Source organism: Lepus europaeus, chromosome 17 (assembly GCF_033115175.1).
Source record: "Lepus europaeus isolate LE1 chromosome 17, mLepTim1.pri, whole genome shotgun sequence".
NCBI classification, from domain to species: domain Eukaryota; kingdom Metazoa; phylum Chordata; class Mammalia; order Lagomorpha; family Leporidae; genus Lepus; species Lepus europaeus.
Window position 1 is genome coordinate 60,853,527 of NC_084843.1, and position 24,251 is coordinate 60,877,777.

General features: G+C 62.3%; 1 protein-coding gene across 2 annotated transcripts in view; it reads left to right on the forward strand.

Annotated features, from left to right (window-relative positions):
* Positions 1 to 365: 365 nt before the first annotated feature.
* The window catches only part of CHST3 (carbohydrate sulfotransferase 3), a 30,723-nt gene continuing 6,837 nt past the window's right edge, over positions 366 to 24,251 (forward strand). The window contains exon 1 of one of the 2 annotated variants that reach the window (XM_062214594.1): positions 366 to 424. The gene's annotated coding sequence lies outside the window, so the exon portion shown is untranslated. Of the gene's footprint in view, positions 425 to 3,902; positions 4,038 to 24,251 lie in introns of those variants that run through there. The other variant, XM_062214593.1, reaches the window with a different exon arrangement.

Below are 24,251 nucleotides of genomic sequence, written 5' to 3' on the forward strand. Positions count from 1 at the left end.
CAACGGTTCCCAAGTAGCAGGGCGCGCAGGGGTGGGAGCTGGGTGGGGTGAGGAAGGAGAAGAGGAGGAGGGCTCCCGAGCGCCTTGGACGCGGTTCAGGAATCCACCGCCGCCGCCGCGGGCCGGAGCGGGGAGGGCGCGGGACAGGACCGCTCGCTCACCCGCTCGCTGCGCAGGACGGCGCCCGCCTGGCGCCGCTTCCCGCCGGGCGTGCGGACCGGGCCGGCCGCGCCTCCCTCGGTCGTCGCCCGCCGCCCGCCGCCGTCCCCGGGGAGCGCACAGAGCCCGGGCAGCGCGGGCGCCGAGGTCGCTCCGGCTGGGATCTTCCGAGAGGAGGGCGAAGCTGCGAGCGGATGCTGCGAGCGCCGGACCGCAGCCGCGGAGACTTGGATCCGCCCGCGCCGGAGGCGGCAGGGCGGCCGCGGTAAGTGGGGCGCCAGCGTGCTGGAACCGCTGGGGAGGCCGCCCGGACGAGCGCCCCCCACCAGAGCGCCAAACTTTGGAAGAAGGCGGCCAGGCGGAGGATTCGAGAGGGAGCTCCCGACGCGGGGCGAACCCCACGCAGCCACCCCGAGCCGTGGCACCGGGTACCATCCGCCGGGTGGCCGGGCTCCTCGCTGCGCCGGGCGCTCGCACAGACCGCGCGTGCCGCGGGGCTGCACGCAAGGTCCTGCGGGCGCCGGGTCTGGGCTTTTAAACCCGGCACGTCCTCCGGCCCCGCAGTCTGTGCTGCCCACGCAGCCCCCGGGGAGAGCGAGTCCCCCGGGTGCCAGGGAAGGGGCCTCTGTCTGTGGCAGGTCGCGGCCGCCGGGGCCCCGAGACCAGGCGAGGGAGGGCAAAGCCGGCGTCGGAGGCGGCTCTCGGGTTCGGCGGCAGCGTGTTTGGGGTGGAAACTCGGTGTCTGGGTGATGTGTCTGGGCGTGCGCAGCCCTTCCGGAGGCGAGGCCCGGGGAGAGGAGCGAGTGATTCACAAACTCAGGCCGGCGTGCTGGGCCCGGGGAGCCGAGCGGGGAAGGCCGGCGGGCCGGGCAGCCGCCGTGACAGGCCTGGAGGGAGGCGGAGACCCTTCCCCCAGCGGATGTGCTTCCTCCGAGGACTTCCACGGGGAAGGGGCGAGGAGATTCCGGCCCTGGGTCCGTGAATGTGGAGGGGCTGGGCAGGAGGGTGGGAGTAGAAGACTCCAAGGTCAGGAAGAAAGTGGTTCTGTTCCGAGGTCTGCTTTTGCTTGCCCTTGAGGTTGCGTGGCGCTTCTTAGGCGCAGTGTCCTGGGGCCAGAGGATGTTCTAAGGATTGTCCTGGGCCTACCCCAGTGCCTGGCACAGCGGGTACTCAACAGGTAGTCCCTTGATGAGCAATGAGGCTGATAGCTAATATTTGTTATGGACTCTGTGAGCCGAGCCCCGCTGGGGTGCAGGTGGCTCCGAGGAGCCCTGCCTGGTGTGTCTGAGTGAGTGAGTGGCCCCCTTGGGTGCTGGCACAGGGGCCCAGAGCCTCCTCGCTGGACTCTGGCGTCTGAAGAGGTTTCCTGTCTGTATCTGGCTAAGCTGGGGTGAGGTGCTGTTTGGAAGGTTCACTGGGGCCTCGGTGGGAGATAACTTTAGATGTGTCGCAGGGGAAGGAGTTGATTCCGTTGTCCCTCCCAGGCTGCAGGAGCCAGGGCTGGGTAAGTGAGAGAGATGGGTGGGCCAGAGGGACCACTGGAACACGTGGCATCCAGGGGGCGTGCACTCCGGGGCCTGGCTCTTGCTGGCCTGGCTTGGAGATGGCTCTCAAGAGGAGCTGTGTCCTCCCCAGGGGTTTGGCTCCGTGGCAGGAGCAGGTGGAGGGGCCGTCACAGTCCCTGCAGTGAGGATCAGTTAGGTTTTTCTGTGCCAGTTGGCGTGAGTTTCCCAGAGGAGCAGAAACATACGTTGTTCCCTGGTCTGGGACTGAGAGCTTGGGGGCGGCCTGGGCACCGTTGGGAAGAAGTGTGGGGTTCTGTGCCTTTGCCTCCTTGTCAGGACTTGAACTTGGCCCAGTGGGCATTCCACGCTGTGATGCCTGAATGGGCAGCACACGTGTGGGCAGCACCACGGACTGGCCTGAATGAGAGAGGAGACAAGCCATGCTTGGCCAGCCCCGATTTCCCAAGGGGCTGAATGGCCAAGTCCTGTCACCCCATCACTTTTCCACCCTCGTCCTGCCTTCTGTGAGTCAGGTGCTATATGTATCATCTCATCAAGCCATTACATCCCCATGAATTAGCATTTCATCCCCACTTTACAGATTGGGAAACTGAGACTCCGAAGTTAAGTAAGGTATTCATAGCGACCCAGCTGGTGAGAGACAGAACCAGGACTTGAACCTGGGAAGTCTTGACTCCAGACCCATGCTGTCTCCACCAGGCCAGACTCTGGGATCCCTGCTGGTTCTCCACGGCAACAAGGAAGCAGCCTTGCTGCTGCTCTACCCAGGTGGCCCTGAGGCCTCTGCCCCGCCCCAGCTGCACCAGTGCTGTGGGAATCAAAGGCCAGCTGGTCCCAGGCTCCTGGAGCCTTCGAGGTGGGGGTTCAGGGGTCAGTCTGGGGAGTGGTAATTCTGTTGAGATGATTTGCGGCTAATCTGAGAAGCGGGGACAAAGCGGCCACGTGTGACCGACCGTACCTTGGGGAAGAAATTGGAGGTGAGCGGAGTGACGGTTAAATGGATGACTGTGGTTCTGGGAGATCGCTGCGTTCCTTTCCCCGGTGGCCGGCCCCACAGTCACGTGTCCCTGGGAAATCAGCCCTCGTTTGCCGCCCCCTGTGCTCGCTTACTTGCTGAAGAGAAGCCGAGGCAGCCAGGGGAGGGGATGACCGCGTGGCTCACCTGGTCCCCAGCCACGGAGCCCACGGAGCTCTCTGCTGGCCCCGCTCTGCAGATCAAGAAGAGAGTGTGTGAGGTCGTGAGGCTGGGGGCGGCCCTGCCCACCATCTGCCTGCCACCCTGCCCCTGTCTCTTCAAGGGCTTGGGGGGCTTCCCCCTGCTGGGCCAGTGTCCCCGCTGCCTGACCCTGCCCACCTCATCTCACCCACTCTGGGGCCCACGGCACAGGTGTCCCCAGGATGGTGAAAACTGCACCCTTCCAGGGAAGCCGGGGACACTGGATGAACAGCCCACCTCTGCACACCTCCCACAGGAAGCCCGCCTGGGCAAGTCTGAGAGCCTTGGGAGCCCTCGCCCTGTCCACTGCACAGAGGGGCAGCGTCTGGGGACCAGGCTGGGGAGGAGCTGCCCTACCTGAGGGGCCCGGCTCTGACCCAGTGCCTGTCACACAGGAATGTGTGGGGACACTGTCACGTGAAGCCCGGGGAGGGCAGCCGAGGCCGTCTTGGCTGGGAGGGGACTCTCAGGGGGAGACTCCAGCCGGACACAGTTCTCCTTTTTATGCCTGAAGCAGGAGTGGCACCTGTCACCCTCTCTCCTTGCCGTGCCCCGAGCCCGTGGATTCCACAGCAGGGTGTGGGCCGGCCCCCACAGGCTGGATGGTGTGTTCTGTGCCCTCTGTCTCTGTCACCTCAAATCTGGCTGCAGGCGTGGAGGGAGGGGCGGGCCACGGGAGCCCCTGGCCACAGGGGACGCCCACCCCTCTCCTCCATGTCCCCACCTCCTCACAAAGGTGGCAGTGTGGTGGGGGAGTGTGGCTTTCTCTGGGCCCTGGGAAATCTGTCACTGGGGATTGGGAGGGCTCTGTGGAAAGCAGTTGGAGGAAAGGTGTGGAAAGTAAATAAGCCGGCTCCCAGCACAGCCTCTCCTGATGCCACCATTAAACCACGGCCCAGGAGCCAGCCTCCCGAGGCTTATTTGGCCTTCTGTGGTTACACCTGCCCCGCCCCTTCCCGTCTGTTTTCGGAGCCTCAAAAGCCACGAAATATACCCTTCGCCAGCCAGTCATGGTGGTGCTGCCGGGATGCGGGTGGTCCGGGTAGGAGCATGTGGGAGGAGAGAGCGTCCCCCAGGACTCCCAGCGAGTCCCGAGCCCCCACCTCGGCAGGGGCCCGTGATCTGTCCGTGAGTTGGTGAGTTTGACTTTGGTGGTGGAGAATGGTGGGGCCAGGGGCATTGGCAGGAAGCTGGATTGGAAGTGGAGCAGGTGGGACCAGAACGGGCACTCGGGCGATGCGGACGTCCTGGCCCCATTCTGGCTCTAGAATCTGTGTTCTCACACTACAGCGTGCCCTCCCAGCAAGTCTCCCCCTGTGTCCCCGTAGGACAGCACCCCCCACCCAGCTCGTCGTCTGGAAGCAGTGTGGGCATTGCTTCCCCTCCCCTCCCCTCCTGCCCACCCCAGAAAAGATGACTCCTTCCGCAGCAGGGGTTTTCAAACTAGGTTCCGTGGAGCCCCAGAGTTCAGCGGGGAACCCTTAGAGGCCTGGTGGGAGGGGCGACCCAGGCCCCCCCCCCCCCCATTCTACGTATTGCACTTCCAAGGAAGGTTCTGGGTCACAAGAAGCTTCCAGGGTTCCTGCGGGCTGCCCTGCGTGGGCCCACTCATGTTGGGACGTGGCACGCCTGTGCCAGCCCACTCGGCTACCTGGGCTGTGGCCCGGGCCTCTCCCACTCCCCCCCTCCCCTCTTCTCCCTTCCTCTCCAGCTGCCTCACCATCTGCAGGATTCTGGAAAGTGCTAACGTGTCTGAGCCAGAGCAGCGCTATCTGGGGAAATATTTTGCAAACAAACTGGGCCACCCCCCTGGCTGGGACTGTGCTGGTTTTCAGCAAAGGATTTCACAACTCCGGCCACACTGGCCAGGGCCCCAGCTCTCCGCTGGAGACCTGCAGGGGCGTCTTGGGGAGGCAGAGGTGGAGCCCAAGGGACAGACAAGTCTGCAGGGGGAGGTTGTCCTTTGCAGAAGGCAAGGAACTGATGCGCCGTGACCACGGAGGTCAGGGGCCCGGCTGCTCGCTGTTCTGAGACACGCTCTCTTTCACTTTTCTTCCCGCCCTGGCATCTGGCGCGGGTACGGGGTGGGGGGTGGTTTACACAGGACACAGAACAGCTTGTGTGCTCTGCCCTGCCCTGCCCTGCTGGGGTGATGACCATTTCACAGATGGGAGCAGAGAGGCAGACAGGCTAAGTTGCTGCCATCTGCAGTGGGTGAGCAGAAGTGGCCTGGAGCCCAGCAGCTGGCTCCAGGATCTGGGCTCTTATCCCTGCCCAGAAACCACCTGTGCATCTGCTTGTCCTGCCGGGTCTGTGCCAAGGGCAGAACGGCCCACAGGAAGGTTCACTGCATGACCGTGGCCGGGTGGACTGCTGGTCAGGGGTGGAAGCTAGGGAGGCCACCCGAGAACGTGGGCACCTCGGCCTTCCCCTGCGGCTGGGCCCTGGTCTCAGCATGTGGTGCAGGTGGCGACAGGGGCTGGGGGACTCCTGGAAGATTGGGGGTCTGCCCCATGCTTGTCTCGGCATCACGGGGACCCCCCAGGTGGAAGCACGGAGCTGCCCGGCAAGCTCAGGGAGCCTTTGCCCGCACTGCCGAACTGCTCTCGACCTGCCCTCTGCAGCCCTCCCGGCTGCTGCGGGCACCCCTCCCCTCGCCGCTCCTAGGCCTGGCTGGGGGCCTCGCTGCAAGTTGCTCTGGCCCGTGGTCCCCGCCACGTGCGGAGCTCCGCCAGGGCAGGACCCTGCTCTCTTTGCTGCCCTGTGCACCTGCCATACTTAGCAGTCCCAGGTGTGCAGTGACTGGCAGCATGAGGGACAGAGGTGACGCAGGCGGCGCAAGGGGCTGCTGCCTGGGAGGACAGCTCAGCCCGAGTCCAGGACAGCCCTGTTCAGAAGTGGTTTGTGTCCGGGGAGGGTGGTGGGAGTCACGGTGGCCCTGCGGGCACCAGGCTGGGGTCCTGAGGATGGGCCTGAAGCCCGTCAAGAGGCCACTTTGAATTATGGGTAGACAGCTGCACTCAGGGCACCAGCAGGTGACTGCCCGTCCTGCCCTCCTGTGGACGTCATTCAGCCTCTCCAGGGTGCAGTCCTGACACCCGGGACCGGAGCCCCACCCAGAATCCCTTTCAGGCCAGACCCCACCCGCCCCCAGCCCGGCTGAGTGACCTCGGGCAGCTTCCTCATCTGTACAACGGAGACATTGCTAACAACGTCGGTGCATTGTAAGGGGCTTAGTGAGGATGGTAAAGCACCTGACACAGCAGGTGCTTCACAAACAAAGTACGACAGGCAGGGGCCTCTGTTTGCCTTTCTAGGGGTTATGTCCCTGCCCACGTATGCACGTGTGTGTACACTCACACGCACTGCCCGCCGGCAGGCACTGCTCTAACTCTTGTACGCAGGTACGTTTGAGGGTGGCATTTGGTGCAGGGGTGAGATGTCCCTTGGGACGCCCACATCCCACACTGGAGTGCCTGGGCTCGAGTCCCAACTCTGCTTCCAATTCCAGCTTCCTGATAAGGCAGACCCTGGGAGGCAGCAGGTGAGGGCTCAAGTCGCTGGGTCCCTGCCACCCACCAGGAGACCTGGATGGAGCTCCTGGCTGCTGGCTGCGACCTGACCCAGCCCTGGTCCTTGTGGGCATTTGGGGAGTGAACCACTACACAGAAGATCTCTGTCTCTCTGCCTTTCAAATAAAATGAAAATACAATATTTTTTTAAAGTCAAAGCTAAAAAAACGGAAAACGGAAACATTTTATTCTCACATCACCCCCACGAGGCAGACACCATTACTGAGAAAACTGAAACGGTGAAGTCAAGCAACTCGCCCCAGGTCTCACGGCCAGGAAGTGGGGGATGGGGGCTCGGGTGCAGGCCGCCCTGCCCTGCCGCAGCTCTCTCCCTCTCCTACCTGCATCCCACAAATTGCACCTCAGTCTGGGCGGGCTTCACCGTACCCTGCATTTCAGCCTGAACGTCCCCACCCCCACACCTCTGCCCAGCGTCCCTCCCAGCATGGGAACAGCTGCCTCCTCCACGAGGCCTCCCCAAGTCTCAAGGCCACCTGGGGTGGCGGTGGTCAGAGGCTGCAGGGACACCCAGATGTGTCTGCATTTGGGTCTTCCCTCGAAGAGGATGCTGGAGTGGCAGGGCGGAGGCCGCATAAGGATGTGCCCTGGGCTGGGGCCGCAGCCAGGAGCGGAGCATGAATGCTGTGGGCGTGGTCCCCAGGGCAGGGAGAGCAGGGAGGCCTGCAGGCCATGGCACACAGCTCTGCATTCATAGCCCTGGGGCGGCCCGTGAGCCGCTTGGGGAAAACATGACTTCACGGAGCCGCCGGCGGCCGCCCACCTGCCAGTCTGCCTGCTGTGCTTCTCTGGTGACCTCAGTGCTCAGCTCCCCCACTTCCTGCCCCCGGGGCCCCCTCCCTGCCGAGCGCCCTCACCCCAGTCCCAGGCAGTGTACGCTGCCAAAGCAGAAGTTTCTGGCGCTGGCGATGGGCACAGTGAGCTTCCAGCGGGACCTCGGTGCCCGGCCCTTGATCGGAATCCGGGGTGGGGAGAAGCAGCCCTGGGCCTGTGTCATTTTCAGACTTTCCTTTGGAAAGGCGCCTGCTGCTCTATTGGGGTCAGGCCTGGGGAGCGATGTGCCCAGACTGTGCCCTGTCCCGGGGGCATTCAGAGACTGACACACAGGCCCCGCCTCCTCGCTCAGCGCCTCGCCGGCATCAGTCCGACTGCACAAGGCAGCCCCACTCCACAGAGGCCATCGCTGTCACCCGGGAAGTTCACTGATTTGTCTGAGAGTCAAACCAATGACAGCCCAGCGCCACACGTGCTCTTAGCCAAGCCACAACTCCATGCAGCCCCCAGAGACACACGGGCGTTGAGGTGAACCCAGCCTGCACCTGAGGAACCGTGCAGAGCTGGCGGGAGGCACCAGGGCCGTTTGTAGCTCACCGTGAGCTTGGTGGAGGTGGTGGAGCCACTTGGAGGTACCAGCAGCACCCTCTGGGCGAGGGGTCCCTCTAACTCCCACCAACCTGTGGGCCCCTTTGGGTGGCCGCCCTGGTTTTGGTGGACCAGGCCTGGGGAAGGAATGTGTGCCAAGCCTAGGGCCAGGTGCTGGCTTCCTCTGCCCAGGCTGTGGGCGTGGGTGCCAGCGCCCTTGGCTGCCCTCGGCTAGGCCAGTGGCAGGGAGAGTGGCAACCTCCCGACCTCCCCAGGGGCTCTCAAGAGAGGCAGGATTGGGTCCATTTTCCCGGTGAGCACACGGAGGCCTGGAGAGGTTTTGTGGCCGCCCGAGCTCTCCCAGCCGGGAAGAGCAGGCGCTGCGACGCTCGGGTCATCTGTGGGCAGTGACTTGCTGGAGGCGGGGGAGCCGGCTGCCCTCTGACCCCGGGCAGCGCCCGCCTGGCCACTTCCTTCCCCCTCGGGCCTGACTCACTGTGCAATCACCAGGTGTCTGCGTTTCGGGACCAAGCACTGGGGTAGAGGCTGTCACTTCCCATGGACAGTGAGTCACCCTTTCCCCTGGAGCACGTCTGAAGCCCTGGCACCGAGGGCAGGTGCCTTGTCCATCTGGGAGCCAGCACCACTGGCCCGGGATCACCCAGCACGCAGGTGCTGCGTGGGCACCCAGAAATCTGTGGCTCTGCAGCCTCCAGGGTTCCCTGTCCCTGAAATGCCCAGGTCACCGAACCCCAAGCCCCGGTCCCTGTGGTTCGCACAAGTCCAGCTCTCCTCACCCCAGCGATTTCTGGGAAGCCCCCAGACACGCCTGTAAGCCCACAGCCTGCAGGGCACCCCTCCCGGCTCCGCCCTCCCCAGCCCCCGGGCCCTGCCTCTTCCTCAGGCTCAGCCTGGCTCCTGCAGCGTGGTTTCTGCACAGCTCTGGGCCTTTCTCTGCGGGGCAGTTTTGCTTCCCCCAGCCCCCGTCTGCCTTTCCTGAAACCCAAAGGCCTGTTACGATGACCTGTGACCTTTCTCAAACAAGAGCATCTACCTAGAGCCTACTTTGACTTTATTTTTTGTTAGGTTTTATAAAATGTGTGTGAGATGCTTTTAAATGATCCAGTTTTGCCCTTTTTAATACTCTTTTTTTTTTTTTTTTTTTTTAAAGGCAGAGAGAGTAAGTTTCCATCTGCGGGCTGGGCCTGGCTGAGGCAGGGGCCAGGAACTCTGTCTGGGTTTCCCTCAAGGGTGGCAGGGGCCTGCCTGGAACTCCAGCCGGGTGTCTCACGTAGGTGGCAGGGACCCCACTCCTTGAACCGTGACCTGCTGCCTCCCAGGGTGCGCCTCAGCAGGAAACTGGGATGGGGAGCAGAGCTGGGGTCTGAACCCAGGCTGATAAGGGGTGCAAGTATCCCAGCCAGCATCTAAACTACCATGCCAAACGCCTGCCCCAGTTGTCCAATTTTAAATTAAATTCAGATTAAACAAGTAAAATCCTACCCAGCTGGGCTCCTTGGTCTATCACTAGGGTAAACTGAGGCATGACCTAGAAAATAACTGGCCCTGGAAATATCCCGCAGCCTCCTCCTTCCTCCGACCCCCCGCGGAGTCCAGCACTGCCCCCGGGGGCTGCTCTCTCCCGAGCTGCCCTGGCTGCCTGTAGCCCTGGCTCCCAGCCACTAGCAGTCACCTTCCACTCCACCTACGGGGCACAGAGGCTTCACGCTCCCCACCCGCCCTTGCAGCTCCAGGTTAGCCCTGGCCTCCTGCCTGCCCCTTCTCTGTTTTTCCCTCTTGTCTTGGTGGGATGTGGCTGCCTCAGGGCCAACCTGTGTTCACCGTCCCCTGGGCTTGGTTCTTTTTTAAAACCTGCCACCCACGGGCTCAGAGCCACGCACAGAGGAGGGAAGGCCCCGCAGCACTAACAGGGACACCTGCCCCCGTTTCCCAGGCCTCATGCCCCAGCAGCCCTGCATCATGCCGTGTGCCCCGAGCAGAGGGGTCAGTCACTTGCTGGAGGACCCAGTACAGAGTGGCCCGGGCGAGCTTGGAGCCACAGGCAACGCTGCCGAGCTCCAGCCAGGAGGTTCCTGACCCCAGTGCTGCCCCTGGGGCCCTGCGATCCGCTCACTTCCCCCTTCCCCGCAGCTGAGCCAGTCACAAGACCAGCAGGCACAGCACGCAGCCCTCTGCAGCCCTTCCTGTGCGTGAGGTGCTTGCACAGTGGCCAGCTGGTCCTCAGTGCTCCTGTGTGTCACGGCACCCTTCTTACAGATGGGCAGGCTGAGGGAGGGGAGCGTGCACAGCAGGCAAGCCACAGCAGAGGAGCCGGAAGCTTCCTCCTGCACCCGAAGCCAGCCAGCCTCTCCTGTCCGTGCAGCTATACAAGCCTTGTCTGAGGTGCCGCTTCTGTTCAGCATAGCCCTGTGGGCCCCATGCAAGAGTGCAAGGCACAGCTGTGTGACAGGGGACTGATGGGGGCCCAGTGGCAAGGGGAAGTGCACAGCACCCCAGGTTTCCTGTGGCCCCAGGACAGGTGCCTTCTCCCGCCTCGCTCCCTCCCTGCACCCTTGCGTCCTGTTTTCTCTCCTTCTGTGTCTGTGCAGCGCAGGGCAATGACAGCAGGAGCGTGCTACTTCTAGTGCAAGGTGGGAAGTGCGCAGAATGGCGTGTGTGCAGGAGACCTCGCCACCCACCCCCGGCAGGCTGACTTGGCCAGGCCAGTTAGCTTCTCGTGGGGATAGTGGAGGAGGGGTGTTGGCAAGCATCCAGCCTGCCCCCAGGGCTGGTGCAGGACTGGGGAGGCACAAGAATGCTTTATAAGGAGGTGAGGGTAACAGATGGAGGGGGGAGGTTAGAGCTAGGCCCCTGGGGGATAGGTCTGGGCTGTAGGGCAGGGTCAAGGGTGCCTCCGGGGACATGTCAGGGAAGCTCCCAGGCCGAGTGCAGACCGGGGCCAGTGGCAGCATGGCCTGGGGTGACGGAGCTGGTCCCTTTTCTCAGTTTCCATGCAGAGATGGGCCCTCAGCTTTGACTGTCTTGTTTTTACAATACTGGTGATGCTGAGAGTGGAGAATTCAAGAGCCGTGAACCGATACAGAGAAGAAAGAGCAGCCTCAGACCCACCACCCAGGTGTAGCTGGACAGGGACTCGGTCCACAGCACGCACGCAGCCACCTCACCGGCTGGGGCCGGGCAGGCGGCAGTGGAGGCTGGGGGCCACCTTCAGCCGGGGGAGCTGCCCGTCCCGAGAACAGCACCACTGTTTGTCCAATGCCTGCCAAGGGTGTGGGGTATGGGGTGCTCATGCCAGCCACTAGCCTTAAACCTCACCCCACCCCCCTCCCCGCCTGGGACAGAGGAACTGGCCCCCATGAGTACTGGTCTGGCTCTTAAACAGTGGTTTGCAAACGTTTTTGACCAAAACCTCAGACGCGTTCATCACAGAAACAAAAGCTTCGTGGAAGCCACACTTGTCCTGATGACGCAGGGTTTGCTCTGCTGTTTTCTGTTCTGCACCACACTGTTCTCTCAAACAACACGAAAGCTCTCTGCCCCACCGGACGGACCGAAATGCTGTCACTCAAACGGTGACTGTCAATGGCTCATGTGCGTCAGACACGGCCCCCCGCAGAACTGGCTAAAACAGCTTGCTGTCCCCGCCTCCCCAGACCCTCACTTGGTTTGGGGCGGGGGGTGGCCTGGGAATGTGCATTCCCACCCAGTTCCCAGCCGAGGCCAAGGCCGCTGGGCTCAAGGTCCACCCTCCTAGAATATTTGTGCCCCCGTGGCAAACACCACCAGGGGCTTTGCTTTATTGAACAGGTGAGAATTGCTGGCAGCGTGTGGCCCTCCGGAGGGTTTTTTGGTTTTGTTTTAATTTAGAGACAGAGAGAGCTCCTGTGCTCTAGTTCAGTCTTTAAATGCCCACAACAAACGAGTCGGAGCTAGGACCAGAGCCAGAGCTGGGAACTCAATCCAGGTCCCCCACAATGGTGGCAGGAACCCAGCTTCCTGAGCCATCACGGCTGCCTCCCAGGGTTGCGTTGGCAGGAAGCTGGAGGTGGGAGCCGGACTCAAATACAGGCGTCCGTCCCCAGCAGTGCCATCCACCGCTGCAGGCAGCCTACCCCGGCTGAGGTTGGAGAGGGTGCCGGCCGGGCGCAGTCCTGGCGGCCTTGAGCACCACCTCCCTAAAAGGCAGCCCCCACCACGTGCGTGCGAGGAGCCAAGTGGAGAAAGGACCCATTCAGCAGAGGCACGGCCGGCCCTCGCTGGATTACCTGCCGCTCAAACTCCAAACCCACAGGCCGTGAAACCCCGCAGCCCTTCTGAAACGCTGCGCTGCCAAAGGCCGTGAAAGGCGCCATTGACCACGCCGAGTGCACCTTCCCGTGTTTATCCAGGGCAGCAGCTGGGGCGGGCGTCCCTGGGGCGCTAAGGGGGGCCCAGTGCCTTCACCAGCTGTCCTCTGTCCCCCCGTTTGAACTAGAGCCCTTTCCCGGCATGGCAGCCTGCTGCCAAGTCCAGAGAGTGGCCCGCGGCCCGCGCTGCTCTGTCCCTCCCCCAGCCAGGGGCTGCTGGCCCCCTCGCCTGATCCCTCTCCTCAGTCCTACAGGGCCGCCGCGGCCCCCTCCCCAGCCTCACAGCCCTCCAGCAGCTTCAGGAGGGAGGGGAGTGTGGCGGGGCACAGAGCCCCTGTGTTCCCGTAACAATGGCCCGTTGATGACTGGATTCTGCCCGGGCTGGCCCCTCGGCTGCACTTTGGGGAGGAGAAGGGGCCGCGGCCTCCCAGGCAGCCGTCTCTGGGCTGCGCCTCATTCCAGGGCCCCAGTCTGCAGGCCCCATGCAGCAGCCCCTGCCCCGGGCCGTTTGGGGCCCCACTGGTGGTTCACTGTTGCTCAACAGACACTCAGTGGGCAGCTCCCGGGAACCAAGCTTTGGTGGACTAACCAGAACAACTGGAGCTCGGCGCCCGTGGCGGCCCGCCAGCCCCCCAGGGAGCCCCTGGACGTGCCCAGTCACGGCCCCCTCCCCAGGATCTTCAGGGGCGAACCAGGCACTGGTATTTTTTAAAAGCTCTCCGAGTACTCTCCTAGCAGCCGGGATGAGGTGCGCGCAGCCTCCCGCCAGCCACGCTGGGCCAGTGTTGCACTGCCTCATTTAAGGAGACAGCTACTGTGGGAGCCTGCAGATGGCCCCAATGATGTGCGCTGCCCACGGTAGAAGGGGCTTTGCCAGTGTGATTAAGTTAGAGGGTTTGCGATGCGAGTCGATGGCCCTAATTCCAGCCTCCAGGGTCTGTACCAGAGGGAGGCCGGGGGTTGACGGCACGCGGGGGTCTGTTTGCTATAGCTGCAGTGAACTACCGCACGCTGGCCGCCGGATAAAGAGGTAACAGACAAAGTGCTCGGCGCCGCGTCACCACAGGGAAGTGACAAGAGCACTAGTCACAGGCGGGGGGACAGTGTGTGCAGCAGCTCACCTGTAACAGCCTGCTCTCACCACGACTGACTCACTGCTGAGACCAGGACTGGTCCACGCATGACAGTGGAGTCCCCGTGACCTAACTCCCTTCCGCTAGGCCCCACCTGTTAGAGGGACCTCCACGTCGGCACTGCCGGCACACAGACCTCGGGGGACACTCAAAGGTTCCCTTCCAAACCTCGGCTAGAGAAGAGGGGGGTTGGGAAAATACAGCCTGAGCAAGACTCGGCCTTTGCTGGCGCTGAAGACGGGGGAAGGGACCGCGAGCCGAGGAGATGGGGGAAGGGGCCGCGAGCCGTGGAGATGGGGGAAGGTGCTGCGAGCCGAGGAGATGGGGGAAGGGGCCGCAAGCCGTGGAATGCAGGGAGGCCAGGAAGCTGATTCTCCTCCAAGGCCTCCATGAGGAGTGCAGAGTGGCCCACACCTTGATTCTAGGCCAGCGCCCCTGACCTTGAGCTGCTGCGGTTCAGACCTGGAAGGTAACAGAAGGGTGCTGTTTGCAGCCCCTGAGTTTGTGGGCGTGGCTGTGACAGCCACAGGAAATGAATGTATTGCTCTTGGGCAGATGAGGCCCTGGGGTCACAGCTATAAGTTACTGAGCTGAAAAAACCCAGGCATGGCTGACCCCATGGCCGGTGTGCTCCCCACCTCCCCATACTTGCCCCCTCTTTGCAGCCAGACAGACAAGGGTTCAAATCCCAGCTCGGCCCTGCTCCGTCTGTGTGTCCTTTGCTAATGGTGAGGGCTGCATACTGGGGAGAGCCAGGCTGTCTCCCCAGAGAACAGTTTGACTCGACTTTGCAGGAACAGCACCCCCACCCCCGCATAACCTGGTGGTGCCTCAGACTTCCAGGCCTGCTCAGTCTTGGGGATCTGCCTTGTACAAAGCCAGTTCCCGTTCAGGGCCGGGGCCAGGGTTGGCGGCCCTCTCCCTGTCACCTGGGACAAGCCTGTAGGCTCCCATCTCCTGGGAGGTCAGCAAAGACCTGGGGCCTCCAAAGTATGTTTCTTTCAAGACTGTCTGAGAACCTCGCGCTCAGGCCACACGTCTTAGAGAAGGGGTGTGGGACTCGAGGGGTCACACCACAAACAGGATGGGTCTCTGCTCTACCCCTGGCAGTACGGCTCCCTCCTGTTTGCGGTCAAGTCCCAGGCTGTCGTGGCCGGCAGCCTGGTGTGCTGGGCGAGTGGCCCTCCAGATAATGCCAGAAAGGGGAGCCCTTGCCCGGGAGTGATGGTCTCGGCAGGCAGGGACCGTCTGGGCTGCTCCCTAGGAGAAGCTGGTCTCCTTCCCCTGAAGCTACTCGCACCCCTGCTGGGAGACAGAGACAGAGGGAGGCGTGTGGACCAGTGGTGCCGCTCGCTTGTATGGCCAGGCTCCGGCAGGGAAGCCCAGCCTGTGGGCAGGCCTCCTTGTTTTCAGAGCCTCACGCAGGCTTCCTGGGTGCTCACAGCAACGCCGGGGGCCCAGCGAGGCCCAGAGCAGGGCAAGATTTGCCCGAGGCCAGCAGAGGGTGAGCGGCAGAGCCAAGACCCAGACCAAGCTGGCTCCCAGTGACCCCCGGGACCTCTGTCTCCCTCCTCAGACCCCACCCCTTGTCTCCCAGGGCCAGGTATAGATGGGCTCCTGACTGACAGCAGCAGGCACATGCAGGCCGAGACCCCTGCTGTCACGTAGACCCCAAGGCTGTGGTGGTGGCAGAACCCACTGCCAAAAGGGAGAGGCTGGGGGTACCCCTTCCTGCTATCAAGGGCACCCCTCAGTGGGGTCTGTGCGGAAACTGCCCCAGGGAACCCAATCCCATTTCTTCCACACTGAAGATCGAGGGGACACGGAGAAGTAAGGTTGGAAGGAAACAAGGAGCCGAAGAACTTTCCTTCCACCCCGGCCCTTCCCTGGGCACTCCAGGGGCAGCAGCAAGGCTCAGAGTCTCCTGGGGAAGTGAGTGGGTGGCACGGAGCAGGCAGTGAGGTTTTCTCCACCCGGTTGTCTACAGAGCTGCAGAGCCACAGCAAAGACCAGCCGTGGTTCTCTCCGGTCCCCGGGAGCGTCTCCTGAGCATGTTCACATGTGATGCACCCATCGCATGCACGTGCGTGCACACACACACACACATACACACACACCACACACACACCACACACACACAGATCACACACACATATACCACATACACACACCACACACACACACACACCACATACACCACACACACACCACATACACACACACCACACACACACATACCACATACACACACATACACACCACACACACACACCCCACACACACACATACATACACATACACATTTCTGATCAAAAGGCTGATGATCCAAATGACCAAAGCGCCCAAACCCCCAGAAGTGGACACAGCATTTTGCAATAGTGGGCACCCCCTCACGGCAGCAACAGGAGCACGAGGAATGAGGGAAGCCACACAACGCCAGCCCTTAGCCCGACCCTGCAGTAGAAGCAGCAGACACAGCTGGCCCTCCGTGTGCACGGCCCCGCGTCTGCGGATTCAGCCCGTCGTGGACCAGAAATAGTCAGAAGTAACTGCATCTGTTCTGAACGCGGACAGACTCTCTGGTCATTATTCCCTAAACACTGTGTATGACAACTATTTACATAGCATTTACATTTTAATAGAGATTATAAATAACCTAGAGATGGTTGAAGGACGCCAGAGGGTGCATGTAGGCTCTGGGCAAGCACTGTGCCCTTGTATTGGAGGACCTGAACGTCTGAAGGTTCTGTTATCTGCGGGGGACCCAGCCTCGGATGCCAAGGGTAGACTGGAACCGCCAGATTAACGGCCAGCACAGGCATCGCTGGGTGGAAGAATATGCGTATTTAAATGATGGTTCCGGCAAATTGCCCCTTTAAAAAGACACCCCGAGAGTGCTGGGTGCAAGTCAGGACGGACACGACAGACTCTGCACAGCCACTATCAGACCCCGTGTCTCCGGGCCCTGGCACAAACACTGTCAGACCCCGTGTCTCCGGGCCCTGGCACAGCCACTATCAAACCCCACGTCTCCGGGCCCTGGCACAGCCACTGTCAGACCCCGTGTCTCCGGCCCATGGCACAGCCACTGTCAGACCCCGTGTCTCCGGCCCATGGCACAGCCACTGTCAGACCCCACATCTCAGGCCCATGGCACAGCCACTGTCAGACCCCGCGTCTCCGGGCCCTGGCACAGCCACTGTCAGACCCCGTGTCTCCGGGCCCTGGCATAGCCACTATCAGACCCCACGTCTCTGGCCCTGGCACAGCCACTATCAGACCCTGCGTCTCCGGGCCCTGGCACAGCCACTATCAGGCCCCGCATCTCCGGGCCCTGGCACAGCCACTATCAGGCCCCGCGTATCCGGGCCCTGGCACAAACACTGTCAGACCCCGCGTCTCCGGGCCCTGGCACAGCCACTGTCAGACCCCGCGTCTCCGGGCCCTGGCACAGCCACTGTCAGACCCCGCGTCTCCGGGCCCTGGCACAGCCACTGTCAGATCCGCGTCTCCGGGCCCTGGCACAGCCACTGTCAGACCCCGCGTCTCCGGGCCCTGGCACAGCCACTGTCAGACCCCGCGTCTCTGGGCCCTGGCACAGCCAAGGCTGCTCCTCTATCGCACCTGTGGCAGGTTGGGTGGCTCTCCAAGGAGCATCTCAGGGTGCAGCTGCTTCTGTTTGACTAAACCTGTGGCCTGCAGCAGTGCCACAGCAAGGACAGGGAGGCCCCCCGAGGAGTGTGGGGGTCATTGCAAGGAGCAGGCTTGCAGAGGCTTCTGTCACTCTCAATGCCACCCCCACCCCTGCTGGCCAGAGCCAGTGCCGCTGCCACAGCCTCACTGCGAGAGAATCTGGGGAAAGTGGAGGCGCACAGGGGCCAGGCCCCCCCAGGGCTTCTGCTCTTCTGGTTCCTGTGCTCTCACAAAATACCCAAAGCCGGGCACTTCATAAAGGAAGGAGGCTGGCGTAGCTCACAAGCCTGCAGGTTCCGGGGCGTGGGCTCCACCTCTGTTCAGCCCTGGTGAGGGCCTCCTGGCGGAGGTGTCTCATTGGCGAGAGAGTGTGCAGAGGAGACAGTGGTGAGCCAGGACGCCGGAAGGCACCAGGGCCAGGCTGGCTGATTGAGAACAACTCTGGGAGAACTCATTCACCCCGCCAGCCCAGCACGAGTCCCTTCCAAAGACGGGGCCCCCAGGGACCCCATTCCTGCCAACTCTGAAAGGCTTCGCGCCTCTCCCGTCACCACGATGGGGACCACACTTCCAGCACATGGACCTGTGACCTCTGGGGACACAGGCAGACCCCAGCAGTATTCAGGGACGTTTATTCTCTGCCTACCGCGTCTGCGGGCAACGTGGCATGGCAGGTAGTTGCTGTTGGCCACCCCTGCCTTCCTCCCCAGCTGCCCGCCGCCTTTGGCTGCTATGAGACCCAGAACGTTCTGTGCACACTGCGTGGCCTTGCCCCAACTTTCCCGAAACCCAAAGCCCTTTTGTGGGGAAGGCCTATGACTTTTTCATTCTGGCTGCTTTTCATGAAAACACATGAAGGCGTGTGAGTAATAACATAAAATTAGCCGTGTCACGCTCCCTGCCAGCCGTGGTGTGCCCTGGACGGGCAGCAGCGTCCCTCAGGTCTCCTAGGCTCACCGGTTCCTCTCGTGTTCACAAAAACAGAAGGCAGGCGAGTGCAGAGACGGAACTAACAAGGAGAGCCTGGCATCCACCGTGGTTCTTTTCAAAAAGCAAATTTTTTGCAAACTTCGAGGCTTTTAGGTATCTTAATAACCTCACAATTAATACACCCTGTGAGTTTTTGTTCACTAAAGGGTTTTATGAACCGAAGGCTCGAAGGTTGAATGTACAAGGCGTATGTGCTTGGATGGAGGGTTATTGTGTGTTTTATTTATTTGCAAAGGCAGAATGACAGGGAGACCTCCCATCTGCTGGTTCACTCCCCAGATGGCCACAATGGCTGGGGCTGGGCCAGGCTGAAGCCGGAAGCCTGGAACCCCACCGGGGTCTCCCACATGGGTGCAGGGACCCAAGCACTTGGGCCGTATTCTGCTGCTTTCTGGGGCGCATTAGCAGGGAGCTGGATCAGAAGGGGAGCAGCCAGGACTCGAACTGGTGCTGTAATATGGGCTGCTGGCCTTGCAGGTGGAGGCCCACATGGAGGGCCTCGCACCTCGCTGAGCGACACCAACAGTGCTGAAACCTGGCCATTCACAGACGGGAAAACCGCACTCGGAGCTGACAGTGCCTGCTGAGGTCCCAGGGCTTCAGAGATGCTGAAGAGGAGCGGGGAGGCCAAGGGCACCCCTAGCTGTAGAGAGGACCGTGAACTTGGTCAGCCTCTCTGAGCCACACTCCATCTCCACGTGCGTGTGTGCACGTGGGGGACAGGCACATGGGCTTATTTTTTAGCTAAGAGGAGTGCAGCTGCTGCAGCTCCGGGGTGTGTGGGTGCATGTGCACGTGTGTGTGATGCTGGGTGTGAGTGTGCGTGGGTGTGATGCTGGGTGCAGCATCCTAACCTAAGCCTCCCTGGGGGCAGTCAGCCATGGTGTGACAACATTCTGTTCTCCGTGGAAGTATTAACTTGAAGCGTCTCACCTGTGCCCAGGCCTGCGCCAGCACTGGGCAGGGAAGACCGGGCTGCAAGACACAGCAGCTAAGTCTTCAAGCTAGCGGGCACGACCATGTAGCACTTCCTAAATATTTATGAAGCCCTTCCCTCTCGGGCGCCGTGGGTGCCACCGAGCCGGGGTCTCCCACCTTCCTCTGCCTCCCAGCCTCCCCCGCCCTGATGCTTTGCTGCTAATTTATTCCGTTTTTATTGCGGGAAACTTGGTGCGTAAGTCTTACCATTTTAACTGTACACCCAACTTGTGCAAGCGTCTCCAGACTTCCTTTCATCTTGCAAAACTGCGCCCATGAGCCAGTAACTCCCCGTGCCCTCCCCCAGCCCCGGCGCACATACTCGGCCTTCTGTGCCCATGGCTGTTAACTGCTCTAAGGACCCCGCACGAGTCGGGCCGCAGGGTGTTTGTCCTGTGACTGGCCTGTCGTGCTCAGTGTGACGTCCCCACGGTGGGCTGGACTTCCGGAACACTCACGCTCTCCCCTCCTCTTCATGCCTCTGCCACTGCCTTGCTCTCCTGGACCCTTGCAGTAGGGACCACCTCCCGTGCCGGCTCCCCCTTTTGAAACGTCAGATCAGGTCTGGAAAATGATTAAAGGGATGCAGGTGTGCGGTGGTCGCACAACAAGCGGGGGGGAAAAGGTCTCCAGTAGAAGAGCACATGTGGTGTTGCACGGGCCGAGCCCTGCACCAGCGCTCTAACCCCTGCCTGCTGCCCAGTACTGTGCCCAGGCCCCTGCTGGGACACTTGAGAAATCCCCGCGTACCCAGCTTCCAGGGCCGGGACACTTCCTGGGCTGTGCATCCTGGTTTACGGCCAGGTCAGTTCCGAGTGAGGCACGCTGGCTGGGTGCGCATGTGCGGCAGGGGGAGGCGGCTCATCTCTCATCTGACCCCAGGCTGAGTCTGCTCCCCCACGTCCTCACACAGGTGTGGAAGGGGCCAGGCATGGAGGCCGTGGCAGCCCCAGCCCTCAGCCCACCACCCAGGTACACAGATGTGCACCGACTCTCGGGTGCCGCCCGCTCTCCCCCATGCTGCTGTGGGCTGAGGCTGCACACAGGAGTCAGAGATGGGTCCATTCTGGGAGAGGGAGAGTCCTGAGCCGCAGGGGCCCTGGTGCTCGCCTGCCCCACCTCCCTCCTTCTGTTAATGTAGCGAAGTAGACGTTAGCCTATGTGGGAGAGGGGCTGAAGGAAATGGCAATTTTGAAGTAAAATGAATGTCTGTGCGATGGCACAAGGGAACGTGCCTGGGAGCTGACCGGCAGCTGCACCTGAAGTGACTGTTATGGGGTTCGGCCCCCTCCCTGCGGGAAGCTTACAGGAGTCCCCCACCCTGGCGATCAGGACCCATAACACTGCGCTGAGACGGTCCCGTGAGGATTTTGGGGGAACTCGCATTCAGAGCACCCCCCCACCAATAATCTCCCTGGGAGAGGGAGGAGAAATGGGGTGGGGGCACCCACAGTCATGCCCGTGACAGCTCCAGTCTGAAAGCAGGCGGGGCTGTGAGTCCTCCCCTGGAGGCTGCCTGTGCTGTCAGGTGCACCCCGCTCGCTCCGCTTTGCCACCTCGCCTCCCACCGCGCTGTCCCACGGCTGGGCTCTTCCCAGTGCCAAGGCCAGAACCTCGGAGCGGCCGTCTCCGCTCAGACCTCTGCTGCCTTCTCTTCCTCCTCACCCCCTGGGCGAGACACCGCGCTCCGGGTAACAGGTGCTCGGCCTTCCCAGGCCCTGGCTGGAAGTCCCCGTCCTGCACGGGCTGTCCTCCCTCCAGCTGTTTCTCCAAGCCCTTCTCTGCCAGTGGCCTGGGGGTTTCCCTGCCCATTGCCCCCACCCACGCAGGGCCACCACTCTCCAGGGATTCAGGGACAAAGGCCTCCCTGCCTGGTGTCTGTCTGGTGGGGTGCCTCCCGCACAGGGCACCGAGCTTTGCCTGCAGCAGGTATGCGGGTTGCTGAGTTCCCATCTCCCCCCAACGGAGCCCCCTCCCCGCCAGCTGTTGGCACCCCGCCCCAGCAGAGCCTGTGCGAGCCAAGCCCGTAGCAGCTGAGGCCCCGTCCTCACCGCTCTCGGCCCCAAAAAGTGCAGGGAGCGGTTCTGCCTGATGCAACATCTGGCAGGACCGGGCATCCCTATCAGAGCTCTACTCACGGCCCCCACCTCCCCCAGGGGGAGGCAGGGCTGCGCTGCTGTCCACTTGGAGCCTCAGCAGAAGGGCCTGGCTGGAACTGGTGCTCTACTGAGGCCCCTTGCCAGGACCTGAGGGAACCTGAGCAGTGACCCCTGAGGGGCTCCACGTCTGTCCCGGGCTGCCTGCTGCCCTCCCTCACAGCACAGAGCTGTGAGCCTGCACTGGAGGGCCCCAGGGTGATAGGAGAACACAGGAGGCGGCAGGAGTAGGGGTTTGCCCATGGCGTTTCCACAGCGACGCTGATGCCCCAGCACAAGTTCCCGGCACACACCTGCAGCGGGCACACACGGGAGTCACCCACAGACGGCGGGAGCAGCCACTGCTGCCTTCTCTATCCTCTAAGCATAAACAGCACCTTACGCTGAGCCAAACGCTCAGGAACTCCATTCGTTCTCTCGACAAGGGTCCTGGAACACCTACCGCGTGCCAGGTGCAGGTCTGAGTACAGGGCAGGCCGAGGTGGAGGGACGGGTGGAGCCCTCCTCCCTCGGACCTGCCACTGCCTCGGGTGAAAGAGGCCCCGCCCAAGTTCACGCCTATTCCTAAAGGAGGCAGGGGTGGTGCTAAGAGGGAAGCAAGGAGCTGGCCGGCGCGACACTGGGGATCAGGGACAACCCTGGGGGTCAGGGACGGACGCCTAAGCAGGGGGCTGAGTCCTGGATGTGAAAAAGAAAGCTGCCAGAGACAGTCTGGAAGGGCCTCCCGGGCAGAGGACCCAGCTCATACACAGCCCCCAGGGGGGCATGGCCGGGGGACCCAGCTCATACACAGCACCCCCCCCCAGGGGGGGTGGAGCACGGCCAGGGAACCCAGATCACACACAGCCCCCAGGGAGGCATGGCTGGGGGACCCAGCTCATACAGAGCCCCCATGGGGGCATGGCTGGGGAACCCAGCTCATAGAGCCCTCAGGGGGCATGGCCGGGGAACCCAGTTCACACACAGTCCCCAGGGGGGCATGGCAGTGGGGGGGACCAGCTCATACAGTCCCTGGGGGAGGCACAGCCGGGGGACCCATACACAGCCCCCAGTTGGGGCATGGCCCGGGGACCCAGCACATGCAGAGCCCCAGGAGGAACATGGCAGGGGGACTCACCTCATGCAGAACCCCCGGGGGGGCTGGTCAGGGGACTGAGGGACAGGGATGGGATATCTCTGAGAAGGGGTGACAGCGGAGAGCAGGGTCTGTACCTTGAAGGCCCCTGGACGGCCTGTGCTTTACTCTGAGTGGTGCCTTGGAGTGTTTGGAGCCGCAGAAGCCGTCCCGTCGGCACTGGCGCGTCCACACCTCTGAGCAGCTTCCGTATGTGCCGAGTGACAACACAGCTGTGGGCAGGGGCTCTCTAGTGCTGTTAGGAGAGGCAGGTGGTGGGGGTCCAGGGGAAAGGAGGAACTGTGCCTGCCAAGGACAGGGCAGGAAGGCCGGGGAGGACGCAGGTGGAAAAGAGGAGGGGGAAGGCCGCCCACCTGTGCCGGAGAAGGCAGGCGGGAAACAGGAGTCAGGCGTGACCTCAGGAGGGGGCGTGGTCCTGGCCTCCAACAAGGGTCAGCTGTGCAGGAAGCCAGACAGGGAGGGGTGGGAGGCAGGACTGAAACCGGAGCACAGTGCTTTGGAGGGGCGGGGTCCCCACCAGCTGCCAGCTCCTGGAGGGCTGGACTGCTTCCTTGGGTTGACTGCCACACTTGCTCAGGACCTGGCCCACGGCAGTGCCAGTTCCCGGGACAGTCGCTGCCATGGAGGAATTCAGTGCCCCAGGCTCCGTTCTCTGCCTCCAGTGTTGGCTCCCAGTGAGCAGAACGTGGAGGACGTTGGGTGGAGGGCGCTGGCCCACGGCCTACTGCCCCCACGCAGAGCTGGGCTCCCACGCTTCCCTGGCGCCCTGCAGGGCTTCCTTTGCTGCTTAGCTGCTAGGGCGTGGAGGGGGTGAAAGGTGTGGGTCAAAGGGGCTGGGAGGGGCATCTACCAGGAGGAGGAGGGGCTTTTCAGTTCATTCCTTGAGCCAGGCGAGGAGGCAGAGCAGTGCTCACACTGGGAGATGGAGGGAGGGCACAGAGCTTTGTCCAGTGTCACACGTCACAGCCCATTTCTAGGAAAAGCCCTCCTGCAGGGCAGGTTCTGCCTGGGCCTTTGCTTGGTGACCCTCATCCAGGTCCCCCCTCCCTCGTGACCCTGTGACCTCCAACCCCATGACCCTCCCCTGGTCCAGAGACCTCCCCCACCCCCTCAGAACCTCTAAACCTCTTTCCCCGGGGCCTTCAGGACTGAGCGGAGGGGCGGGCTCTGGGGCAGGGCCAGAGCCCCAGACTGCACAATGATTCATGTCGGAGCCTTTGCACCCTGGCTGCTTCCTTTTAGGGCAATGCTGGGAACGATCTCGGCAACCCTGTGTGGTTCTGGGGTGAGGAGGCTATGATGGCAACGCAAAAATGGGAAGGGAGGGGGAGAGCAGGTGCAGGGGCCATCACCAAGGCAACCCCACTTGGGAATCAGCAAAGATGTCAGACCCACGAGGGAGACCACAAGGGAGAAGGCCACACCCCTTCTGCCTCTTCTCCTAGTTAATGCACGCTTACCTACCATGCACCCGGTGCTTTCCACAGAGCAACCTTGTGCAGTAAGGACTGCCCCGTTCAGAATCTGGAGCCCAGGGAGGGTACATCACTTGTAGAAGCTTGCACGGCATGGTAGAAAGGACCAGAACCTGGAACTTCTGGCCCCAGCTCCTTCTGCTCCCCTCCCCATCCAGCCCAGGCAGCTCGCATGGTCCGAGAGCCCAGAGGGCAGAAAGCCAGAGTTTCGGCACCTTGCACAATGTGGACACAGCGCCAGGTTAGACCCTCTCAGAGGGACAAGTGACTTCAAGGCCCACCACGGGCCCAGCGAGATGCCTGGGCAATGTGTCCTGTCACCTGTCCTGCTCGTGCCAACAGACTGCCCATCCGTGGTTCACTCCCCAAATGCCCACAAAAGCTGGGGGGGGGGAGGGCAATGCCAGGAGCTGGAAACCCAACCCAGGTCTCGCACATGAGAGGCAGGGACCTAAGTACCTGGGCCACCAC